Genomic DNA, 13,863 nt, shown 5'->3' with positions numbered 1-13,863 from the left:
CATAGCTATGAGTTTTTCGACGACCTTCCTTTTACGCTTAGGTACCTTTGTCAGATCATGGTGTGCCTCACTCTCAGACTGCCGTGATGATGGTTCCCAATCTTCATCCAGAATGGGATCATCAGAAGGAGGTGGGCTTGAAGAAGATGTAGACACCAACCTTGATCTTTTCCTTGCTAGGGATGTGGAAGACAATGAATGATCATCAGGAGGAGTGGCTTCCAATGATACCTCGGCTTGATTGTCGATTTCCTGATGTGCCCCTACTTCGGGAGGAACAACTATTGTGGGCACTTGTGACCCTCCATGCACCTCTGCTTGCGCATCTCCTTGCGCTGCCTCTCCTTCCACATGTACTTGGGCTTGTACTTGCACATGGTGTTGTTGTTGCGGCTGTGGTTGTTCAACACTTGTCAGATGAGTTACAACAACCTGTGTTGATTCAGGGACATTGCTGCTACTTTCTTGCAATGAGCCAACATCACTGGTCGATGGTGATTGGAGAAGTACACTGACTGCCTCTGAAGCACTCAAGGGCTTTGACTTAAGTTGGCGTGGTGGTGGAGGCACTGAACCCAATGGAGCGGGGGTGCTGCTCCCAGCTTGGTCCCCAGCAGATCCTGCTGCTGCTCCAGGCGTACTTTTTTTTTTGCTCCCAAAAAACGCGGCGGCCGGCACACCAGCCTCCTTGGTAACTTGCTTCTTCTGCTCCTTACTAGCAACTTTCTTGCTAGAGGAGCTACGGAGACCTTTTTTTGGGGCCATCTTCTTCAGAGCAGGTCAAACAGCAGGCCGCAGTTGCACGAATTGTAGAGTTGTCTGAGGCCAGACGTGACGTCGTGTGACGTTATGCTGCACACACACACCGCTGCAGGACTTCTTCCTGGCACTGGTGGTTCTCTTGAGTCTTGTGCACCTAAAAGCAATGGAAGACAGAGGAACATCAGTTCAGTTATACACCCCAAAAAAATCGGAAAAAAACAGAGAAATCAGCACAATCCCATTCCATCCATGCCCTCCATGATGTTTAAGTTCAAGACACACCACAGAAAGACTAGGCCCATGCAAGACTCAATACCCCTGGTGAAAAGGCCACAAGTACAGCCCCAAAAAACGAAAATCACTGAAAAATCAGCACAATCCCATTCCATCCATGCCCTCCATGATGTTTAAGTTCAAGACACCCCACCGAAAGACTAGGCCCATGCTGGACTCAATACCCCTGGTGAAAAGGCCACAAGTACAGCCCCAAAAAACGAAAATCACTGAAAAATCAGCACAATCCCATTCCATCCATGCCCTCCATGATGTTTAAATTCAAGACACCCCACAGAAAGACTAGGCCCATGCAAGACTCTCTCACTACCCCTGGGCATAAAGGTGTAAAAGTAGGCAAAATGGTTGCAGGCCTAACAACAATGCCTGCATTCAAAATGGCCACTTGCCTCCCAGCACATGGCCAGGGCCTGTAGCAGCACTCAAAATGGCCCCCAGCCACATGGCCTGTCCCTCCCCATGAACACCCCCAAAAATCGAAAAGCACTGAAAAATCAGCACAATCCCATTCCATCCATGCCCTCCATGATGTTTAAGTTCAAGACACCCCACAGAAAGACTAGGCCCATGCAAGACTCAATACCCCTGGTGAAAAGGCCACAAGTACAGCCCCAAAAAACGAAAATCGCTGAAAAATCAGCACAATCCCATTCCATCCATGCCCTCCATGATGTTTAAATTCAAGACACCCCACAGAAAGACTCAGTGCACCCACCACTGAGTACCCCTGGGCAAAAGGCCCCAAAACAGCCCAAAAATCGAAAATTCCAAAATTGTAGTTGCAGCAACTGTAATGCCCCAAACAAACTTACTTGTGAAATTTCTAATCCAAAAGTGATCCAAAGAAAGTCAAAAAGGCCTCAAATCCAAATATCCAGCAGCATCCACAAAAAGTAATCCTTCCAGCTCCATATCCAAATGAAAAGTGACCAGGAGATGGACAAAGCACTGGGAGGAGCCTGCTGGACAGGAACAGGAAGTTAAAGACTGTGGGGCACTTCCTTCCTCCCACCCCCCCACTCCCCAAAATGGACTCCTCGCAAAAAAAGTGCAGGCAAATGTCAACCTGAGGAGTTATTCAGATAAAAATCATCATTTCCAGAAGGTTTATGCTGCTTCCTGGTGGATTTCTTGTGCAGAATTGCAAATTTTATATTTTCGCGAATGCGAGATTGTTGCTGCTCGCCGCATCTCCAAGCTCGCAATTGCGAAGTCCCGCGATACGTGTTCATGGCGTACTCGCGTTGACAAACTCTCGCTGTGCAAGTTGGCAAGCCGCGATTACGTATTCGCGCTCGCCAAATTCTCGCGGGATCCCGCAGCAAGATCCAAAATGGCGCAGCACTCGCAAAATATCGAGAAAAACAACTCGGCAAACGCTGATGAACGCTGCGCGCCGCAAAAATTGTATCACCCAGAAAAAAAATCCGCTGCGTGCGAATTTAGCGGATTTTGCGGGAAATCCGCGAATCTCGCGGATTGCGAATTTCCCGAAAATCCGCAAAATCCGCGAGCGGAGCGGATTTTACGCCCATACTTAATCTGCATACAATAATATGGGAGTTGGACGGTTACCAACTTTTGGATGGTCCATAGGCAATTGTTGTAGGTATTCATCCACCCAGTTTAGGTATAACACAAATAAAAAAGGTGCGAGGATGCATTCTTGTTGAATACCTCTTGTGACTTTTAAACCTAAAGTACACTCATCATTTATATCACAACGTACGTGAACAGTCAAAAGATGTCATATATAACTGTGATAAAAAAAAGAGATAACGTCAGGAGGGGCAACCATATATGTCAGGGTCTTCCATAGCATGGTTAACTAAGTCAAAAGCGCTGCTTAGATCAGCGAAACACAAAAATAGGTGACCCTTCTTTGTTGTGGTTTATTTACTCAGGAGCAAGTTTAGCCGCTTAACCGCTGTGCGAATTCCGCAGCGGTTTGAAAGAGTGGGCGGGGCACGTCGACCATCGGACATGCGCAGCACTAGCCAGGTCGTGGTCGCGACAGCCATTGGCCAACAGAAGCAGCGAACGGGTTAGATTTAAACACTGCTCTAAAGTGGCAATTTCACTCCTGAAACCAAATTGTGGTTTAGTGAGCACGTGATTAGCCTCTGCCCAAGTCTCTAGTCTTTCTAATAAAATCCTAGCCAACAACTTGACAGATGTATCAAGGAGGAAGATTGGTTTGTAACACTGCGCATCCCCCATTCCCTATTAAAGAAATCAAGACTATGGTAATTCCAGCTCAAAGATGAAAGGGCTCACAGCTATGGAGAGGGGAGATGCCCAGCAGAACACTTTTCCTTTTTTACTAAAGAAAGCATATCCAAATAATATGATGCATTCACGCAAATCAGACACTGGGGAAATGCTTGGGGGGAGGGAGGAGGAATGCCAGTACCCTACGAGAATTTCATACATATTATAAGACACTACACCAGCAGAATGATAAGCACAGCTTGCCATGTGGAGGAATATCTAAATGGGATAGTGCTTGGTGGGATGAAGGTGGCCCTAGGACATACTTACAGAAACCAATAGATACATAGGAAATCATATTAGCCATAGAGGGGTTGGTTGGAATCATGCCCCCGGGATCTGATGGCCTAACTACGAAATTTTTATAAAACCTTTACGGCAATACTCATGCGAAAAGTGTTAGACATCTATCAAGAGGCCTATTGCTACCCACCACTAGAGAAGCAACTATCATAGCTATACTCAAGCCGAACAAGGGCTCTCAATAAAGCCAATACTATAGGCTCTGATCACTCATCAACCTTGATAATAAAATCCTTGTGAAAATTGTTGCAAACAAACTAGGCTCATTGATGAAAACTTTAGTCCTTCCGGAAAGTCTGACTATATTCCAGGAAGCGCAGCGTGTAATAACTTTAAAACGCTATTTACTACATTGCACCAAATATGACCCAAGGTTGATGCAATTGCAGTTTTGTGGGTGCCTAAAAGGCATTTGACTCCCTGGAGCGACCATACCTATTTGGAGTGCTCCAAAGACCAGGAATAAAGCCCCAATATTTTGGGTATTATTAAATTACTATACACTGCACCAGTGGCCAGAATACTTATAAACGGATACACCTCAGAAGCATTTCCAATATATACGGACATAAAGCAGGGTGTGCCCACTCTCACCACTTTTGTTTGCCCTCACTATTGAGTTTTGAATTCTAGGCTATGACAGAAACACACACATATAGGGATAGTGTTTCCTGGTAAGTGGATCCAGTTTATGACCCTCCTAGGCAGGTCGCTCCCCCACCCCTCAAAGCACCACCTCGGTCCGTGTCCTTAAAACCCAGCTGCCGCTGCTGTCAGGAGTTCGAGGCCCCCCTTCATAGGGGCTTGGTACTGTTCGCTGGTTCTGTTAGATTGCTTTACATATTGCACTGGTTCTGCTTTTACTGCTTTAACATATTGTATTGTTTTTTTCTGGTCTGTGTTGTCAATTCTCCTTCCCCGCCTTTGCTAAATCTCCTTTGCCTTCTGTTCCTCTCGCCCGCTTCCCGCTGCTGCGTCCCCTGCGGCCCCTACCCTCCTCCGTAGGTGTTTTTATTGTTCTGCCCTCTGATTCTGTGTTTGCTGCCTTTCACTGTATTGCATTGGTTTTTCTGGTTGTTTTGTTTTACTTCTCATTCACTGTCTTGTTAATCTCCTTTGCCTCCTGTTCCCTTTGCCCATTTTTCCCGCCGCTAGTGTCCCCTGCGGTCCCGCCTCTCCGCTCACCCATTCGCTCGCTCGCTCCCTCCTACCAGCTGCTCCTCCCTCCCACCTTCCCTTTTTATCGCGGCCACTGTGCCGCCGTGCCTAAGGCAAGCCCATCTGCTTCTGTCCGCACCTGGACCACGCCCAGTGCCATACCCCTGGCCCCCACGAACGTCACGACGCCCAGCTCCGCTACTATGCCAGCATCCTTCACACACTCAACACCGTACGATCACACACCTGCTACCTGGCCGCCCCAGAGCGCACCCAAGGACGATTCTCCTGCCAGAAACTTCAGCTTCACTAGCATCCGATCCGCCAATCCACCCACCGAGAAAGGACGCAACCACCTCAGATGCATTTTATTCAACATCCGTTCTGCCCGCAAACACGCCGTCAAACTCTGGGACCTACTCGACTCCACCTCCCCAGATGTCGCCTTCCTGACGGAGACCTGGATGAACCCCCTCCTCTGCACCCAACATTGCCATAGCCACCCCTGACGGCTACAAGATCACCCGCAGAGACCGCACCAACGGAACAGGAGGAGGAATCGCCATCGTCCACAGGAACACTCTCAGAGTCTCGACCAGCACCGGCATCACCCTCAGCACCGCCAAACACCTGCACTTCCAGATCCACACTGATCCCAACACCACTCTCAGAGGAGCCCTTGTCTACAAACCCCTTGGATCCCGGCCACAGTTCAGCGACTCCATCGCAACTTCATCAGTACCCACGCCCTCGCCTCCACAAACTACATCCTCCTCGGGGACCTGAACTTCCACCTCAAGAACAACAATGACACCAACTTCACCACCCTGACTGACAACCTCGCCAACCTTGGACTTAGACAGCTCATCACAACACCCACCCACTCGGCCGGCCACACGCTCGACCCCATCTTCTCCTCAAGCTCCCACTTCTCCTACAGCCACACCACCAAACACCACTGGACCGACCATCACTGCATCCACTTCACCTTCCGGAAACCCATCACACACCACCGCACTCAACAGATCCCCCGCCGCTGCTGGAGCAAAGTAACTGAAGACCAGCTAAACACTAACCTCGCCCGAAGCCCACCTGCCAACCCCACCGACCCCGACACCGCCGCCCGCAACCTCAGACAGTGGATCTATGAAGAAACCCTCCAACAAACACACCAACAAGAAAGCCAGCTGGTTCACCGCGGACTTCCAAGCCTCCAAGCAAACCTGCCGAAAACTAGAGAAGAAATGGCACCGCGAACAGACACCGGACAGCCACGCAGCCCACAAGAACGCCATCTGCAGACACCACCACCTCATCAGATCCGCCAAAAGGACCACCTTTAAAGACCAATAAGACAACAACGCACACAACAGCAAAGAGCTCTTCAACATCGTGAAGGAACTCTCCAACCCCAGCTCCAACACCAACATCATCCCACCTTCGCAAGACCTGTGCGACTTCCTTAACACCTTCTTCCATCGCAAGATAGCAGACATCCGGGACAGATTCAACACCCTGACCGACCCGACAGCCACCGAGACCTTCAACCTCACGGCCACCATCCATACCGATCCTCTGCTCACCTGAACTAACAGAAATGACGAGGACACCATCAAAATCATGAACTCTTTCCACTCCGGCTCTCCGTCAGACCCATGCCCACTCCACATCTTCAACAAAGCCAGCGCCACTATCGCACCCCATCTCTGCAAGGCCATCAACATCTCCTTTGAGACCACAACTTTCCCGGAGAGCTGGAAGCACGCCAAGAATAATGCCTTACTCAAAAAACCCAAGGCTGACCCAAAGGACCTCAAGAACTTCCGATCCATCTCCCTGCTCCCGTTCCCGGCGAAGGTCATCGAGAAGACCGTCAACGGACAACTGACCCGCGACCTCAGGGAAAACAGCATCTTGGACCCGTCCCAGTCCGGGTTCCGCAGCAACTACAGCACCAAAACTGCCCTCATCGCTGCCACCAATAACCTCAGGAACCTGCTGGTCAACGGCGAAACCGTGGCCCTTATCCTCCTGGACTTGTCAGCCGCCTTCGACACTGTCTGCCACCGCACCCTACGCACATGCCTCCACAACGCAGGGATCTGAGACAAGGCACTGGAATGGACAACCTCCTTCCTTTCCGGCAGAACCCAGAGCGCCCCCCCCCTTCCGATCCAAAACCACCAAGATGATTTGCGGTGTACCCCAATGCTCCTCCCTCAGCCTGACATTGTTCAACATCTACATGGCACCACTTGCTCACGTCGCCCGACTGCCCGACCTCAACATCATCTCCTATGCCTACCCAGCTGATCCTCTCTCTCACCAAGGACCCCCACACTGCCAAAACCAACCTCCATGAAGGAATGAAAGCCATCCCGAGTGGATGAAGAACAGCCGTCTAAAGCTGAACTCGGACAAAACAGAAGTCCTCATCCTCGGCTCCACCCCCTCAGCCTGGGATTACTCCTGGTGGCCGACCACACTGGGAGGAGCACCAACACCTACCACGCACGCAACCTAGGGTTCATCCTCGACTCAGCACTCTCTGTGACTAAGCAAGTCAACGCCATCTCGTCCTCCTGCTTCAACACCCTCCCATGCTCCACAAGATCTACAGGTGGATCCCCACTGAAACAAGAAGAACAATCACCCAGGCCCTCGTCAACAACAGGTTAGACTACGGAAATGCCGTCTACGCAGGAGCCTCGGCCAAACTCCTCAAACTACTACAATGTATACAGATAGCCTCTGCACACTTGAACCTCAACATCCCTCACCGCAGCCACATCACACCCCACCTGAGAGACCTGCACTGGCTTCCCGTCAACAAGAGAATCACTTTCCAGCTCCTCACCCGCTCACACAAAGCACTCCACAACACCGGACCGACATACCTCACCAGACGACTCATCTTCACCCGAACCGCCAGCTCTGCTGTGCCATCCTCGCCCTCGCCACCGTCCCCCGCATCTGAAGAGTGACCACCGGTGGCAGATCATCCTCCCACCTCGCCGCCAAGACCTGGAACACCCTCCCCATCCTCCTACGGCAGACTCAAGACCTACTAACCTTCAGGAGGCTACTCAAGACCTGACTTTTCGAGCAGTAGCAGCACTCCCCACCCCCTCCCCCAGCGCCTTGAGACACTCGCTGGTGAGTAGTGCGCTTTACAAATGTTCTGATTGATTGATTGATCACTATGTGCTGATGGTTTCATGTTCTATATTAAAAACCCAAAAGCAAATCTTGAGTTTATCATCCAAGAAATAATTAGATATGGAACAATATTGGGCATAAATATAAACTGGTCTAAATTTGAGATGTTCCCGGCAACCACAAAAGGCTTACAGATTACAATGGTGTGAAATCTCAGTCAGATACCTGAGAATCATGATAAATAGAGATAAACAAATGGTAATATGGGATAACTATGAACTGATAATGAATGATGTAAGTGGACAGATTGACTGTTGGGTTGCTCTGCCGCTGTCAATGCCACGCTGAGTCTCATTGATTAAACTGCTAATTATGTTCAGGTTTCTCTAGCTGTTTTATAAGATCCCTATTCCTATGGATAAATCCTTTTTTTAGAAGACTGAGAACACTTGATGAAATGGGACTTTTTGACAATGTCCTACGATGGATGATGGTTAAGAGAAGGTGGGGTGTGTGTGCTCACCAGCTACGTCAATGGCGAACGCCCAGCCCTCTTGCAAACATCAGATGGAGGAGTAAAGCATTGACTGATAAAAGTAGGCTCCCTAAAAGTTGTAAACTGACTGTGCAATGCTGAAGATGCAACATCTATAGAAATCATGTTTGAATAGAGAGCTAGAGAGCAGACATTTCCGGAGGAGTCATCAGAATTTATCCCCTTAATCAAATGCTAATGAACTCAGATGTACGAAAATGGGGGCGTTTTTATTAACAAGTTGCATTGCCCTAGCGCCACGAAAGGGCCACAGGAGTGACGCAACTCTTAAGTTACATTTATCAAGCCCGCCGTGTGTGGCCCTGCGAGGCTTGATAAATCTGGAGCAACACAATGCCGTGAAATTGCTGTAATTTGCAACTCTGCCCAGCGAGGCGTTCCATGGGTGGAGTGTGGGTGTTCCCAGGCACCTACTGTGGATTTTGTCATATTACCAGATTTACCATTCATGGTAGACCTTGGAATGTGTCAAAATGCTATGCATCCCCAGGGGAGTACTAAGGGGGATAAATGTCTTTATTTCTCCTAATTTTTTCATCTTTATATGTGTGTTGAATTCTGCACAACACATTGAAAGGGGAAAATGCCTCAGGGGATTGTTTTTCTGCAGGAAGGTGTCTCTTCCTACACAAAAACAATCCTGCTTACGACACAGGCACTCGTGCACCATTTTGCAAGAGTGCCTGCATCGGCGCTAGCCAGGACATTTGTGTGCCAGTGCTGGGAAAAAGCTGGAATGTGCCATACAATCTTAAGTAAAGCATATTCCTCCCCTTTCCCTGTCCGGTAGTGCAGTGCAACAAGGAGGCTTTATAGCCTGCTTGAATTTTGAAAAATAAATATGCTTCCAACTCTCCAGACTAAACGGACTTTAAACTGATGTTTGTTGTGAGCCTAATACTCAAGTCATCGATCAATGGAAGGTAGCTCTGTATACAGATATTAATAGAGAAATTTGGAAACATTGCTGCAATCAGAATAAATTGGTGCCCCTGAACTACAGCCATACATTATTATATTTTGCGGACCGTATTTGCGAGTTTGGTGATGCACGGAAGCACAGCAAGTCACCTTGCTTTACTACCCTGCATCTCGGGTAAAGGGCAAGAATGCCCAGTATTTTTTTAACACTGCATATTCCTGTCCTTTTCCCTTGCACTGGTACCATTTTGGCAACCTAGCACCGACACAGGCACCCTTGCACAATTGTGCAAGGGTGCCTGTGTTGTAGGCAAAATTGTTTTTGTGCAGGAATAATCTTGTGAGGCTTTTTCCTCTTTCTATGTGTGCTGCTGAATGCAGTACACATAGAAAGAGGAAGTAACAAGGAGAAAGAAAGATAGTGCTCCTCATTACGCCTCCCCTAGGGAGGAGTATATTTTTGGCGCCATCCCAGGTTTACAAGATCTTGTAAATCTAAGACTGCATCAAAAGTCACAAGAGTTGAGTGGTAACACCCACTCAAACGCTCTGGAACACCTACCCAGGTCAGAGAAACGCAACACATTGATTTGCGCTACATCGCGTGACTACATATTTTTGAAGCCACTCCTAGCCACACAAAGTGGCTTTGCGTGGCTTCAAAAATATGACTCACGGTTTGTGTCACTCTTGCACCACATTGCATGGTGCAAGAGTGACACAAACCGGGCTATAAATATGGCCTTATGTTTTTAAGTAGACTATATTGTTCAAGCAAATTAATATATAGAATTTACCCCAATAGACCCTTTCACTGCCCGCGATGCCGGACAATCCTGGCGGGCTTTTTCCATTTAGCGTGGCAATGTTCCCGATGAAAAAGTTTTTGGAGGCAGTAACACTGACTGTAAAAGACATCATGGATACACAGGTAGAATGCATACCACTGCGATGCTGCTAGAATATCTGATACCACCTCCCGGGAGTATATGGCGACTGACAGCGAGACGGATATTGCTATCCAAGTGCACACTGTTATAGACATGGGTGAAAGGTCCAGTTCCAAAAGTTAAAACATGACTGAAAGATACTGCTACTAGCGAAGGATGTGCAGCAGACAATGCAGAATTACAAGCACTGCAGGCGCATCCATGGGATATTTGAGACCCGCTTTGACAATATGTAAGGGTATGTGACAGCCAGCAGGCTGATAGATTATAAGAGATAAAGATGATCAAAGAGAGACTCCAGTTAGAAACTAATGCATGCAGTGTTTCACCCTAATTCTCCATAAATAATCAAGATATTATACTATGCACAGCTTGCCTAGATCTGTAAGCCAAGTTCACTATACAAACAGGTCTGAAATGATATACCTACATTATAGATGAAAATGATGTACATCACCTTAATGTATGAGATTTTCTCCTATACCTGATACAATGCTATGATTAGCTTCATTGTATATAATATTCCTGCTGAGAATGTTTATATTTGATGTTTAGTCTAACAAAGTCAATAAAAATATTAAAAAATAAATACATTATAAATACCCTCATTTGTGACCTCTACAGAATAATAGTCATAAAGAACCACTGCATATCTGTGACAAGCATCTTGAGAAGTCATAGGATAAAGCAAGTCAGTTCCTACTTTTACCCATGTGCAATAACTGTATGTGTAAAATGGTCATCAATAAAAAGAATTAAAAAAAAATCCTATGTTTACCCATGGGTTGCACGGCAGCTCTATGGACTGCATAGACGGCACATATGTGGTAATACTTTTCACACATAGCACATACTAAACAATTCATTAAAACAGTCTCCATATATTTGTCCATACCAGGCTAGCAGTGATGGAGGCATGAGCCTTATAACAGGATCATAGGCAGCCCTTAGGCAGGGGCACACATTATAGTTACCTCCATAACTAATGGATTTCAGTGTTTTTGTTTTTTAAATGCTATTTTTTGTATTGTTGGAATACTTAACTACACCATCACTATAACCTTTATTTTTTTCAGTTGATTTCTAGGAATTTCTTTAAGTTTTGCCTCCAGTCCCATCCTCCTCTCACTACCCATGCTCTTGCCACCTATCCCTTTCCTGCTCTCATTTGTGTTGCTGCTCCCTCCCTCTTCCCCCACACATCCCTTGTATTGCTTGCCCTCACACTACCCCTGTCCTCCTTTTTGTCACAGCTTTCTCCTTACTACCCCACACCTCCCTTATGCTGCTTGACCCCTCACTATCCCTGCAGTCCGTTGTGTTCCTGTTCCATCCTTCCTCCCCCACATCTCCCTCATATGTTTGCCCGTTACCCTCCTTGCGATGTTCATTGTGTTGCTGCCCTGACCCCCACGGTTCCCTCCCATAGCACTTTGTTTAACTTCCCTTTAAGTCATATTACACATCAGTTTGAGCTACAGTGCAACATGTCTTAAAAACAGTTGAGAAATCCAATAGATCTTGCATAGGCAAACCCTGTTGGCTTTGCCAGTGCATGTTTAACATAAGCTAAAATCCTATTACTGTATTTAACTATAATGTCACTGTAATCTTAGTTTGTCCAATATTTATAGATATATATATCATGAAATATCTTAAGGTTCCGGCTTCAGTAAGACTTTGAATGCTGCCATCAGTTTAGATACATTGGTTAGTTTACCAATCACTTCCTTTAAAGACAAACATTAGCAATACCAATAGGTCTGGCTTTAAAGGAATGTTGCATTGCAATTAAATAGCATAGGAAGTAGATATCTATTTGCGTGGAACCAAAGAACTGTAAATTTATATTGGTGTAGGTTAAAAGAACAGGTAACAGTTGCAGTAATACGCCAGACCTAAAAATCCATGTGGGTCAATGGCCCTCTTCCCATCAATGCTGCTGCCAGAGAAAAACAACATTAATTATCAATATCTAAAATACTAGCTATCTAATGTCTTGTCTGTAACCCTGAAAATGCAAACTCAGGTACCTGGCTAACTAAATAATATGAACACAGTAACGTGGAGGGCAAGCACCTTGTTTGTGGAAGCACACAAATTCTGCCCAAACAAACATGTACTTCTGACTCCTACCATGTTGATGAAGCCAAAGTTCCTCTCTAGTGATGAACTCATAATTGTCTGGGGACTACTGTGTTGTCAAATGAGACCATAATAAAACAAGCATTTGCAATGCTGATAGGTCTGGCTTTATAAAAATGCTGTATGGCAATGCAAAGCATTACAAGTAAATAGCAGGGGGATGAATATACATTTGTGTGGAAGCAAAGAACTGTAGAATAATATTGGTGTAGGTACATAGCCACCTATGCCCAAAAAAAATCATGTAGGTTTATGACTGCCCTCCTCCCATCTCTGCTCATGCCAGAGAAAGATATCATAAATTATCTTGTTATCAAAAACACTTTAATAGCATTAGAATGTCATGTGGGTGCCCGTGAAAGTTCAATCTCAGGCTGCAGATAAATGAACAAAATGATCATAGCTAAATAGAGGAGAGGACACTCACTTTTGTTTATGCACACAACTTGTGCCCAAACAAAACATGTACTCGTGGTTCACAATGTGTGGGTGGAGCCAAAACCCTTTTCTAGTAATGCTCACATAATTGTCTGGTAATTGCTGTGCTGTCAAGCCAGACAGAACATGAGCAGTACATTGCTTGAGTTGATCTAGTCATTATGCAGTACACCATATGCACAGCAGAGAGCAGCACATCCAAACGGATGGAAAAGAGTTAAGAAAGTCACGAGAATTTCAAACCTGATAAAAAAGTGAGGCACTGAAGAATGTGTAGCACACTGCAAACGCACAATGACTGTGGAACATGTCCCTGATACCCTTAGCACACATACAAACACCAAGTAGGCCCCATCCACCATGTGCACATATGGGCTCCCACAATATCACCAACAACACAACCTATCCATGCACATGTGATGAATCCAGAAAAGCAGCGGCTGTGTGAGCCACACTGACCATGCAAGTGACACTGCATGACAGAGCGCATGAAATCAAAAATACATGACATGGTGCACGATTCGACATGGAGGTGGCCCCGTATGGATCACAAATGTAAAGGAGCAGGTCACACTCCGTCATATCTATGTGCACCCACAACCGGTAAACAACCTTTACAACGCAACTTTTACAACGCAGTGCCTTTACTACGCAACTTTTACAACGCAAACCATTACAACGCATTACGCTGGGGGGCGCTCTAGGATAGGGAATAGGTTTCATTTACTATCCAACACCTTCCCTACTATCCACGGGGACTGGAGTTGGAATAGTAAATTAAACTATTCACTATCCAGCGCCCCAAAGCACTATGCGTTGTAAAGGCATGCGATGTAAAAACCGCGTTGTAAAGGCATGCGTGGTAAAAGTATGCGTTGTAACGTCATACATCCCCCACAACCCATG

The sequence above is a fragment of the Lissotriton vulgaris genome, chromosome 1_2 (assembly GCF_964263255.1).
Source record: "Lissotriton vulgaris chromosome 1_2, aLisVul1.2, whole genome shotgun sequence".
In the NCBI taxonomy this organism is placed as follows: Eukaryota; Metazoa; Chordata; class Amphibia; order Caudata; family Salamandridae; genus Lissotriton; species Lissotriton vulgaris.
This window is presented reverse-complemented; position numbering follows the sequence as displayed.